Raw genomic sequence first — 11,976 nt, forward strand, 5'->3', positions numbered from 1 at the left:
TATGGGCTCTTTGTTAGATCAACAATAATGCATATAAGAGCCACTCAACATTTTCATGGTGGTCTTCTCCTTAGTACGACTCAACAAAAGAAAAGAAAAGAACTTCGGAGAAACACACTTAAATATTTTTGGGGTTTTTAGTTTTTTATTAAGGGAAACAAACTATAGAAATAAAAAGAAAAAGATAAAAAATCTACTTACACGGGAAATCTCCCAACAAACAAAAGAAGAACCAAGAAATCTTTTTGGCCTTTTTCTTTTAATAATACAACTAAATTAAGCTAGAAAGAAAACCAAAAAGAAGGAAGAAATATATTTGGATTTTCTCTAAGTTTTTCAAAACACACAAGAAGAAAGCAAGAAAAAAAATCTAGCATGGATAATACAATGAGAAAGTGTGGACAATGACAACTTGAGTGAAATGTGTGACATGAATATAATGTTGGTGGAAATATGTACTCTCCCAAGCGTAGGCTTTTCGCCTAGATTGGTAATCACCATCTGTAGTAGCCACCCGGTCCCATGTGGAAGTGTTGTGGCGGCGACACCTGAGCGTCCCACTCCTAGGGCTCCTTCTCTGCCACTGCCTGGTTATTTCGATAGGCAATAATGTCCTCTGGCATGACCCTATATCTGCCCCTGGCAATGGAATCAAACAAAGCAGGTGCAGGCAATGGGATAATATCATGGGTTTCCACACTAAATACCATGTTATAATGAATGTTATTAAAAGAGTTAGCATCATCAGTAAGCTGGTGAGCCACCATCGCCTGGTGATGTAGAATAATCATGTTGGCGTATCTAAACATTAAAATGACTCGCTAGATGAGTGGCATAAATACCACCATGAATTTTGCCCTTAGTTCTGTTGAGGTGCAGACAACATGCAATAATAGCCCCTAGGGTAATGGTGTGATCATTGTGTAGTGCACGACGCAAAATGGCGAGGTCAGGAGCACTAAGTTCACCAGCCTTCTCCCTAGCAGTTAAACACTTTGCATTGAACAAAGAAAAGTAATGCACAGAAGGAAACTGCAAACTAGTGGCGGTGGCTTTCGACACGCCTCTTTCATCACCCACTATCAAAATGAGGCGAAAGTCCTCAAACTGTACCGATCTAGGCCCTCTTAATTCCCTGTCATAGGGAATCAAACGCCTGTCACAAAAGTCAGTTAGCTTTATCTGATGGGTTTCAGAATATAAATTAAACCGCACCTCAGGAGGATTGTTCCTATTTAAGAAATTGAAATTTTACACTAAGGAATTTGTGAGGAGGTGGTATTGGTCACACTCATCTACGAGGAAGTCAGTTAGCCCGGCATTTGCAATGAATTGGGCAAACTCCTGATGCAACCATGAAGGAATTATGTGGCCATTCGCATGGTTGCACCTCCGCCATTCTCGGAGTGTTGAGGTCATTGTCTGATGATTCCCCAGTGCCTCCCTTGGCATTCTTTTTGGAGTAAAACTTCCTAAAGATACTCATCTTTTTCTATGAATAAAAATTCTGAAAATTTTGACCACAAATTTTTTTGTCAACAAAACTTTATAATATTGATAGCAACTACTCATATGGGTGCCTAGAGAGTATATAAAGCATTCAAACTACTTAGGACTCTAAGAATTCAACATGAAAGCTCATCTACAAGCGGCACCAAGAGTAGCTAATTATTCGAAATATAAACTACTAAAACAAAAAAACTAATTGAAGCAATGGAGGGCCACATACTAGATAGCAATCTCCTGAAACAGTTTCAGAAATGGAGCTTCGAGCAAAGAGATCGAAATCCGTGGGTTTGAGAGCAAGAACATGAGAGAGAGAGAGAGAGCAAGAGTGATTTTTTATGGAGGGAGGAGATGACATGGGCTAACGATATAAGTGAGGGGACCCACCTGGGGCCCACCACTCACTAGGGCATGCCTGGGGTGGATGGCGCGTCCTGGTGTCTTGTGGGCACCAAGGGCATCCCCTCTAATGTTATTTGTACCAGAAATTAAGAAATATTCAGAGAAAAAATCATGTTAAAATTTTAGGTCATTATGAGCACTTTTATTTTGATCACTTTTTAATTGCACAGAAAATTCAAAAAACAGATTAAACAGGGCATTTTATTTTATTTAACTAAGAAAACCAGAAAACAAAAAGGTAGGCACATAAGGTTGTGCCTACTAAATTCATCGACCTCGTGTCTCTCGAAAACAATCCATTAATAAGGTTGATCATGTCTTATTAACAATCACTTTCGATTAACATGATCCTGAAGAACTTTTGTAAAACACTAAGTTACCTCAATGGGGATATGCATGTCCCGAGTCGAAAACTCCCAATAGTAATTGTCGGAGATTTTTGAATAACATTAATACCATTAACTTGAAATTGTTTCCCCGGGAAGTGCATTGTATGCCCATTACCATTGATATGAAAAGTGACTTTGCTTTTACTACAATCAATAACAACCCATGTAGTGTTCAAAACGGGTCTACCAAGGATAGTCGACATGTTGTCGTCCTCATGCATTTCAAGTATAACAATGTCTGTTAAGACAGTAACATTTGCAACAACAACGGGCGCATGCTCACAAATACCGATAGGTATGGTAGTTGATTTGTCAGCCATTTGCAAAGATATCTCAATATGTGTGAGTTTATTCAAATCAAGCCTTTTATATAAAGAGAAAGGCATAACACTAACACCAGCTCCTAAGTCACATAAAGTAGTTTTGATATAATTTATGTTAATAGGGAAAGGTACATTTCGTATTCTTGGATCTCCGAGTTTTTTAGGTACTCATTCCTTAAAGGAATAATTTGCAAGAATGGTGGAGATTTCATCTTCACGTATTTTTGTTTTATTGGTGACAATTTCTTTCATATATTTAGCATAAGGGGCAATCTTTAAAATATCAATCAAGCGGGTGCGCAAAAAGACTGGCCTAAGCATTTCAGCAAAGCGTTCAAATTCTTCATCATGTTTTTTCTTAGATGGTTTAGGTGGAAAGGGCATGGGTTTCTAAACCCATGGTTCTCTTTCTTTACCATGTTTTTTAGCAACAAAGTCTCTTTTATCATATCTTTTATTTTTAGGTTGTGGGTTATCAAGATTAACAGCAGGTTCAATCTCAACATCATTATCGGGTTCTTTATTATTGTCTGGCTGAGCATCTTCATGAACATCATCATTAGCATTTTCATTATTACTAGGTGAATGTTCATTACCAGGTTGAGTTCCAGCATCAGAGATAGAGACATCATTGTTATTTTCAGAAGGTTTTTCAATTTCATGCTCACTAGGGGTATGAAGAGTCTTATCCTTTTCTTTTTCTTCTTCTTTTTAGAAGGACTGGGTGCATCAGTGTTAATTCTTTGAAAGTCTTGTTCGATTCTTTTAGGGTGACCTTCAGGATAAAGTGGTTCCTGAGTGATTCTACCTCCTCTAGTTATTACTCTAATAACATGATCATTCACATCCATGTTCATTTCACTAAGAAATTCTCTTCTGAGATTTAGCAACTTGTTCTAACTGAGTTTGAACCATAGAGGCAGGTTTACATACACCTCTAACATCATTAGTGATTCTAAATAACAAGTCACTCAAGCAAGCAATCATATCAGAATTTTGTTTCAACAGTTTCATAACATTTTGCATTGAAGTGATCTTGATTCATAGTATAATTATCAAATTAATATAAGCATTGACTAGGATGTTTATTATAAGGTATGTCACCTTCATCAAAGTTTAATAAAGAATTTACCTCTACCACCTGTGGTGGTGGTGTGTCAAGTCCATGTATTATTGCAATAGCCGATAAATTCTTAACATCTTCTGCTTTAATACCTTTTTCCTTCATACATTTCTTTGCCTCTTGCATATCATTAGGACTGAGAAATAAGACACCCCTCTTCTTTGGAGTGGGTTTAGGTGATGGTTCAGTAAGATTCCAATCATCATAATTATTCAATATATTATTCAATAATTCCTCAGCTTGTTCAACAGTTCATCCCCTAAAAAGACAACCAACACAACTATCTAGGAAGTCCCTTGAAGCATCAGTTAGTCCATTATAGAAGATATCAAGTATTTCAGTTTTCTTAAAAGGATGATCAGGCAAAGCATTAAGAAATTTATGAAGGCTCCCCCAAGCTTGTGGGAGACTCTCTTCTTCAGTTCCACAAATTTAAATATTTCCTATAAGGCAGCTTGTTTCTTATGAGCAGGAAAATATTTTTAGAGAAATAGTAAATCATATCCCGGGGATTACGCACACAACCAGGAGCAAGAGTATTGTACCATATTTTGGCATCACCCTTTAATGAGAATGGAAATAACTTAAGAATATAGTAGTAGCGAATTTTCTCATCATGAGCAAACAGGGTGTCTATATCATTTAATTTAGTAAGATGTGCCACAACAGTTTCAATTTCGTAAGCATGGAAAGGATCAGATTCAACGAATGTAATTAACTCTGGGTCGACAGAGAATTCATAATCCTCATTAGTAACAAAGATAGATTAAGTAGTAAACTTAGGATCACATTTGATTCTAGCATTCAAAGATTTTCCTTTCAGTTTGCATAATAATTTCTTAAGATCATATCTATCCTTGCAAGCAAGAAAGTCTCCAGCTACCTCCTCATCCATAACATAACCCTCAGGTATCTTATGCAATTCAAATCTAGGAGAGCTAGGTCTAATAGGTGTTTCATAATTCTCAGTTTTAAAGACTTCATCATTTTTAGTAATTTCATCAGTCTCAGCATTCTCAATATCTTTAGCTCTAGCAAGTTGTTCATCAAGAAATTCACCTAGTGGCACATTATCATAAAGCAAGGTACTAGCATCATCAACGGCATCATTCATAGAAGAAGTAGCATCATCAATAACTTGAGACATATCAGGATTAATAGCATGTGGTTGTGTAAGTCTATTCAAAACAGAAGGTGAATCAAGTGCAGAGCTAGATGACAGTTCTTTACCTCCCCTCGTCTTAGAGGGAATGATCTTGGTTCTTTGATCTTTTAGATTCTTCATAGTGATCAATAAATATAAATCTGAAGTGACTCAACAAATATAACTACGGTCCCCGATAATAGCACCATAAAAAGGTCTTGGTAACCCACAAGTATAGGGGATCGCAATAGTTTTCGAGGGTAGAGTATTCAACCAAAATTTATTGATTCGACACAAGGGGAGCCAAAGAATTGCAAGTATTAGTAGTTGAGTTGTAAATTCAACCACACCTGGATATTTAATATCTGCAGCAAAGTGATCAGTAGAATAGTAGTATGATAGTTTGATAGTAGTAGTAACAGTAGCAATAGTAACTATAGCATAAGTAGCAGTTTTGTAGGGGTTGTAATAGTAGCAATAGCAATAGTAACTTATCAAGAACAATATGTGAAAAAATCATAGGCATTGGATAAGTGGATTCATTGGATGATATTCATCATATAACATTCATAACCTAGGGGGACACAGAACTAGCTCCAGTTCATAAATATAATGTAGGCATGTATTCCGTAAATAGTCATACGTGCTTATGGAAAAGAACTTGCATGACATCTTTTGTCCTACCCTCCCGTGGCAGTGGGGTCCATAAGGAAACTAAGGGATATTAAGGCCTCCTTTTAATAGAGAACCAGAACAAAGCATTAACACATAGTGAATACATGAACTCCTCAAACTACGGTCATCGCTGGAAAGTATGCCAATTACTGTCACCCTATGGTTTACGGATCATAGCATGTCATAGGTGCACATGGCTTGCAATATCGGATCTAGAACATAGATATAATGGTGTCCACATAAACGGTTCAAATCTGAAATCATGGCACTCGGGCCCTAGTGACAAGCATTAAGCATAACAAATTCATAGCAACATCAATCTTAGAACATAGTGGATACTAGGGGTCAAGTCCTAACAAAACTAACTCGATTACATGATGAATCTCGTCCAACTCCTCACTGACTAGCGAGCCTTCGAAGGAATTACTCACTCCCGGTGGGAAGCATCATGGAATTGGTGATGAAGGAGGATTGGTGTTGACGAAGACCAAAGATTCCCCTCTCCGGAGCCCCAAACGGGCTCCAGATCTGGCCTCCTGATGAAGAACAGGAGGTGGCGGCGGCTCCGTATCGTAAAACACGATGAAATTTCCTCCCCTATTTTTTCTCTGAAAATAGGAATTTATAGAGTTGGCATTAGGGTCAGAGGGACCTCGAGGGACCCACCACCCACCAGGGCGCCCTAGGGGGTGGCGCACCCTGGAGTCTTGTGGGAAGCCAGCCCCCCTCTAGTGGGTCTTAGTTCCACTATTTTTTATTTATTGGGAAAATTCTCCAAAAAGTTTCGTCCAAATCAGAGAACTTTTATTTCTGCACAAAAACAACACCATGGTAGTTCTACTAAAAACAGAGTCAGTCCAGGTTAGTTTCATTCAAATCATGCAAATTAGAGTCCAAAACAAGAGCAAAAGCGTTAGGAAATGTAGATACGATGGAGACGTATCACGTGGCACCTCCCCAAGCTTCGCACAAGCCAAGGGATGTGCCTCTACCCGTGAACTCATGTTTCTTTCTTCGATGATGGTGGTGGCGATGAAGTGGTGAGCTTGTCCTTCAAAATACTTATGATCGCCTCCTTCAAACTTTGAATTTCCCAGAGATCTTGACGAATTAACTCAATGTTCCTCTCCACCTCAGCCACAATATGTTTATTCTCCGGTCCCCAAGAGTTTGTTCCTGCACCACTTTCTCTTGGACGAGATATGTCCCAATTGCACGGTATGTGCATACGAGGAGTGTTTTTGATCCGATAGTTGTGAACCAAATTATGAAAATTGTTTTGATGTATCCTGTGTAAAGGCCTCCTAGGAGGGAGTCCTCCTTGCACTTCATGATTCCCTCAATTGTTCATTGACCAGGCTTGATGGGGTTTTGAAGTAGTGGAGATGCCAGCCTACGTGCCCCTCTCGGAGGTCGGAGGGTGGACTCCAAGGGAGCTTCCTTCATCTTCTTCCATGGCAGCCTCCTCGGTTCCCTCTCTCCTTAGTTCCATCTGTGGCAACCGAGCATTGTATTCTACGTTGTTGGGTGAGGAAGAAGACATGATGCCTAGCTTGATATATCTTACAAAGAACAACACGACACAAGAACAGAAGATACTTCCGCGATGCGGTGGTCAAAACGTCCGAGAGTATCTATAAATAATCTTTATCTTGCAAAACAAGTATTCTAGAAGAAAACGCAGTCGGGAAGGCTCACGAGGGCTCACGAGGTCCCATAAGCCACCAGGGCGCACCTGGGGCATGGGGGGTGGTATGCGCGCCCTGGTGCCTTGTGGGCACCTAGCTGCTCCCCTAGGGTGTTTCTTATTTATATATTTTTCTAATATTCCAAAACTGATAGTAAGTATTTTTATGGAAATTTTGGAGTCGGTTTACTTACCATATCATAGAACTCTTCCTTTTCATGGTTCTGGAGTATTCTGGAAGGTCTCTTTTATGTATTCCTCCAGTGACATAGTTTGAATAATGTTAGTTTCAAAATTAATAGGCATACCTGAGATATAATGCTTAATTCTTTGTACAATGACGACCTTCGGATTAGTGCCTTCGGCATTATTGATCTTAATACCTCCAAAGCAATAAACTTCTTCGATGACATATGGTCCTTCCCACATGGGGAGAAGTTTTCTTGCAAAAAACCTAAAATGAGAATTGTACAAAAGAACATACTCACCCACTTTGAACTCCTACTTTTCGATTCTTTTATCATGCCATCTTTTAACCTTTTCATTAAACAATTTGGCATTTTCATAAGATTGGGTTCTCCATTCATCTAGTGAGCTAATATCAAATAACCTCTTTTCACCGGCAAGTTTGAAATCATAATTGAGTTATTTAATTTCCCAATATGCCATATGTTCTAATTCAAGAGGTAAATGACATGCCTATTAATAAAACTATTGACGGTCTTTTGCAAAATTAACTTTATTTCTCAAGAAATTTACGGAAAGCACCATGAATAAAATGTGAACCACCACCAATCATTAAATATATAGGGGCTCCTACTACGTCTTTAGCTTGCGTTGGTTCTTCCCCTGAAGAGGAAAGGGTGATGTAGCAAAGTAGAGATAAGTATTTCCCTTAGTTAAGAACCAAGGTATCAGTCTAGTAGGAGGAACACACAAGTCTTCAATGATAGCACCTACACAAGCAAACAAATACTTGCATCCAACGTGATAAAGGGGTTGTCAATCCCTTCACGGTTACTTGCAAGGATGAGATCTCATAGAGATATGTATAAAAGATAAATAAAAGTGTAAAATAAATTAAATATAAATAGATTACAAAAAGGTATTTTTGGGTTTTTGGTTTTATAGATCTGAATATAATATAAAAATAGACCCAGGGGCCTTAGTTTTCACTGGAGCCTTCTCTCTTGAAAGAATGCATACGGTGGGTAAACAAATTACTGTTGAGCAGTTGATAGAAAAGCACAAAGTTATGACGATATCTAAGGCAATAATCACGAATATAGGCATCACATCCATGATAAGTAGACCGAAACGATTCTGCATCTACTACTATTACTTCACACATGGACTGCTATCCAGCATGCATCTAATGTATTAACTTAACAAGAACGAAGTAACACCTTAAGCAAGATGACATGATAAAGAGGGATAGATCCAAAAAATATGAAATAAACCTCATATTTTTATCCTTAATGGCAAAAATACAAATACGTGCCTCCCTACCCCTTCTGTCACTGGGTGAGGACATCGCAAGATTGAACCCAAAATAAAGCTCCTTTCCCATTGCAAGAAAAATCAATCTAGTTGGCCAAACCGAATCAATAGATCGGAGAGAAATACAAAGTTATTTTAATCATGCATAAAAGAGTTCAGAGAAGACTCAAATAATATTCATAGATAATCTGATCATAAATCCACAATTCATCGGATCTCAACAAATGCACCGAAAAAAAGATTACATCGAATAGATCTCCAAGAACATCGAGGAGAACATTGTATTGAACCGTAGGTCTGTGGTAAACTACTCACACATCAACGGAAGGGCAGCAATGTTAATGTAGAAGCCCTCCATAATCGAATCCCCCTCCGGCAGAGTACCGGAAAAGGACCCAAGATGGAATCTCACAAGGACAGAAGCTTGCTGAGGTAGAAAAGTTTTTTTGGTGTGTCCTCTGGTATACGGTGAATATTTGGGTCTTTATGGAGCTGAGATTAGGGTTGGAGGAGCCATGGGGGCCCCACAAGCTCATAGGGCGCACCTGGTGAGCTTGTGGATCACCCGTGGGCCTTCTGGCCTCCTCCTGAAGCTTCCTAGGTGTCTTCGGGTACAAGAAAAATCATCAAACAATTTCATTCCATTTGTACTCCGTTTGGTATTGATTTTCTATAAAAGAAAAAAAAATGAAAAAACAACAACTGGCACTGGGCACTAGGTTAATTGGTTAGTCCCCATAAATGATATAAAATAGCATAATAATGCATATAAAACATCCAAGATGGATAATATAATAGCATGCAACAATAAAAAAATTATAGATACATTGGATATGTATCAAGCATCCCCAAGATTAATTCTTTCTCGTCCTCGAGTAGGTAAATGATAAAAATGGAATTTTTGATGTGGAATGCTACCTAACATGTTTATCATGTAATCTTTCTTTATGTGGCACGAATATTCAGATCCATAAGATTCAAAACAAAAGTTTAATATTGACATAAAAATAATAATACTTCAAGCATACTAACAAAGCAATCATGTCTTTTCAAAATATTACGGCTAAAGAAAGTTATCCCTACAAAATCATGTAATCTTGCAATGCTCTATCTTCATCACACAAAGTATTTATCATGCACAACCCTAAAGATAAGCCAAGAAATTGGTTCATAATTTTTAATGTTCTTAAGCTTTTTCAACTCTCACGCAATACATGAGCGTGAGCCGTGGATATAGCACTACAGGTGGAATAGAATATGATGGTGAAGGTTGTGTGGAGAAGACAAAAATAAGAAAGTCTCACATTGACGAGGCTAATCAATGGGCTATGGAGATGCCCATCAATTGATGTCAATGCAAGGAGTAGGGATTGCCATGCAATGGATGCACTAGAGCTGTAAGTGTATGAAAGCTCAAAAGAAAACTAAGTGGGTGTGCATCCAACTCACTTGCTCACGAAGACCTAGGGCAATTTGAGGAAACCCATCATTGTAATATACAAGCCAAGTTCTATAATGAAAAATTCCCACTAGTAATATACGAAAGTGACAAAATAGGAGACTCTCTATCATGAAGAACGTGGTGCTACTTTGAAGCACAAGTGTGGAAAGGGATAGTAACATTGTCCCGTCTCTCTTTTTCTCTCATTTTTTCTTTATTTCTTTCTACTTTTTTGTTTTGGGCTCTTTGGCCTCTTTTTTGTTTTGGGCTCTTTCCCCTCTTTTTTTATTTTGGGCTCTTTGGCCTCTTTTTTTTTATTTTGGGCTCTTTGGGCTCTTTTTTTATTTTAAGTCCGGAGTCTCATCCCGACTTTTTGGGGGATGATAGTCTCCATCATCCTATCCTCACATGGGGCAATGTTCTAATAATGATGATCATCAGACTTTTATTTACTTACAACTCGATACTAGACCAATAATATGACTCTATATGAATACCTCTGGCGGTGTACCGGGATGCGCAATAATCTAGCGTGACATGTATAAAAAATATGAACGATGGCCAAGCCACAAATACTATGTCAACTATATGATCATGCAATGCAATATGTCAGTGATGGTCTTTTTCATAATAAACCGGAATGGTGGAAGTTGCACGGTAATATATCTCAGAATGGATATGGAAATGCCATAATAGGTAGGTATGGTGGCTATTTTGAGGAAGATATAAGGTGGCTTATGTGTCAAAGAGCGTATCATAACACAGGATTTTGATGCACCGGTGAAGTTTGCACCAACTCTCAAGGTGAGAAAGGTCAATGCATGGTACCAAAGCGGCTAGCAATGGTGGAAGGGTGAGAGTGCATATAATCCATGGACTCAACATTAGTCATAAAGAACTCACATACTTATCACAAAAGTTTATTAGCCCTTGAAGAAAAGTACTACAACGCATGATCCTAGGGGGATAGGTTGGTAGGAAAAGACCATCTCTCGTCCCCAACTGCCACTCATAAGGTAGATAATGAAAAATAAATCATGCTCCAACTTCATCGCGTAACGAGAGACCATACGTGCATGCTTCGGGAATCACAAACCTTAACACAAATATTCTTACTAATCCATAATTACTCACTAGCATGACTCTAATATCACCATCTTTATATCTCAAAATAAATGCAAGGAATCAAACGTCTCATATATTCAATGATCTTCATGAAAGTTTTTATTATATCCCTCTTGAATACCCATCATATTAGGATTAAATTCATAACCTAAGAAAGTTTCCATACTATTTTTAGGACTACCAAAATAATATAATTGAAGCATGAGAGTTCATCAATTTCTTCAAAATAAAACCACCATTGTGCTCTAAAAAGATATAAGTGAAGCACTAGAGCAACTACCTAGCTCAAAACATATAAGTGAAGCACATAGAATATTCTAATAAATTCACGATTAATGTGTGTCCCTCTCAAAAGGTTTGTGATACATCTCCAATGTATCTATAATTTTTTATTGTTCCATGCTATTATATTATCTGTATTGTATGTTTTATATGCATTAGTATGCCATTTTATATTATTTTTGGGACTAACCTATTAACCTAGAGCACAGTGCCAGTTTCTGTTTTTTCCTTGTTTTTAGCTTCGCAGAAAAGGAATATCAAACGGAGTCCAAACGGAATAAAACATTCACGATGATTTTTTTCTTGGACCGAAAGACACCCAGGAGATTGGGAGTTCAAGTCGGAAGAGCCACGAGGCGGTGACAAAGGTGGAGGGCGC

The sequence above is a fragment of the Triticum dicoccoides genome, chromosome 4A (assembly GCF_002162155.2).
Source record: "Triticum dicoccoides isolate Atlit2015 ecotype Zavitan chromosome 4A, WEW_v2.0, whole genome shotgun sequence".
Taxonomy (NCBI): Eukaryota; Viridiplantae; Streptophyta; class Magnoliopsida; order Poales; family Poaceae; genus Triticum; species Triticum dicoccoides.